Genomic DNA, 1,914 nt, shown 5'->3' on the forward strand with positions numbered 1-1,914 from the left:
AAGATCCTCATTTTCTCCTTTCTGACATCGTATGGTAGCAGTTACATACCATTTCATACGACGTAGCTCATGAATATCTTTAAGTAAGATACGGTGTATACCGTCTTGGTTTTTCAGCAGTGTCAATTGCAAGTCATTTACATCTGTTATACACAGCTTATGAACCCGAGCGTCTCCATCGAGCACACTCTCAGCAACCCAACCCCCTTCGTCAGCTTTCTCAACATGCTCCACACGCCCCTTAAGACTAGATTTTTTGCGCCACTCATCACATACCCTTTGATAGCGCTCTAGTTTAACCCTCTTAACTTTACATATGCTGGTGTGGTATCTTAATGCTTTAGACGAGTTGAATCGTCGCCTACACCCAATACAGATATGTGAACATTTGGATCGATGCTCCTTCTTTTTATGCTTAAGAAGCAAAATAATTGACATAAACACTTTTTTGCATAACTTACAAGTAAACTGATGAACAAGTTTCTGATGCATATTCAAGGTACGTTGATTTTTGAACACACCATTACACTTAGCACACACACATTTCTGGTCCGAGTGGCTCTCTCGCTCATGACGAAAAAGATTCCTTTTGTACTTGAATTGTTTTAGGCAGGTTGGACACTTCACAGTGGAATCAGTGGATTTACCGCATTGCTCCGTTTGCAATGCGGTCTTGGACTTGACAGAGAGCCCAACCGCAGTCTGCATCGTTTCTTTAGAGCTGCTGGGCTGGGGTGCATGCTGTGCGAGGATGTGAGCGATGAACTGCTCCCCCTCTCCCACCTCTTTATCACACCAACTGCATTTCATTTTACCCTGAAAAAGACATTTATTTGTTTATTTTGCATTTTTGTTTTGTATAGTTATCAGTTTCATTATCCCGACATTTACTCACATAAGTACTCCACAAGTATTCGTGTTAGTTTTTGTATAAATATCACAAGGTTCTCATCGACGGGCTTCCCAACCTGCAACATAGAGAACACTAGCTACATGTTCCTTCTTTCACTATCATATGTAACATATTTGACATAATCACTTACCAATCCCATTCAACTTGGACATATTCACTTGCACTGCACCTTGGCCTGTGTCACGGCGAACGGACTTCCACGACGCTGTCTGGGCGGAGCACCACGGTACCCCACGATGACTCCAACTTTATCACATTCACTTTCACTGCACTGCACACTGCTCTGTCTCAACACCAACTGGCACCTAACGACAGCGCGCGATGGAGCACCGCGCTACGCCCGCTGACGCTGCGTGCCGCTCCATGCGATACCGCAGACACAGCCCCTCCCTCCCGCACCATGTATAGAGCGCGGAGCGGAGCACCGCGCTGCCCCAGCCCGGTGCGTTTTCGCTGACATGACACTCCGCTTCCCCATGCGGCGAGCCGCACCGTCTCCCCGCGACCAAGGCGGGAGCTGCTGACAGTGCACCTGCACTCGCTGAGCCGAGCGCGGACAACCGAGCCGACCGCTGACAAGGCGGCACATGACATCCAGAACCGTAGGGGGCGTTCTCTATGTGTCATGTTGGCCGCGCGGTCTAAGACGTCGAGTTTTGGATCGCCGGAGCATGGGTTCGACTCCCATCCCACCCTTGCCACTTTATTTGACCTTTCAACTGACCTGACCCTCCCCTTCCCCCTCCCTTCACCCCCCAACGGTGGTGTCGAATGGGTTGCCTACCCACACGGAGCTCCACTCCACTAGCTCCAGCTGCTCCACTGCACCAAAACCCCCATTTATTACTCTCTAATAGACTATTTGGTCATTTTCACTTCATTTTTGTCAAGAAATGCCCCGTAGCACCCAAACGGTACAAGATAGAGCAAAACGGACGAAATTTTCGCCCACAGGGTTCGACTTTCACGAGTTTCCCCTTAGGAACTCATTAAAAATAATT

This window comes from Frankliniella occidentalis, unplaced genomic scaffold (assembly GCF_000697945.3).
Source record: "Frankliniella occidentalis isolate FOCC.00 unplaced genomic scaffold, Focc_3.1 Scaffold182, whole genome shotgun sequence".
NCBI classification, from domain to species: domain Eukaryota; kingdom Metazoa; phylum Arthropoda; class Insecta; order Thysanoptera; family Thripidae; genus Frankliniella; species Frankliniella occidentalis.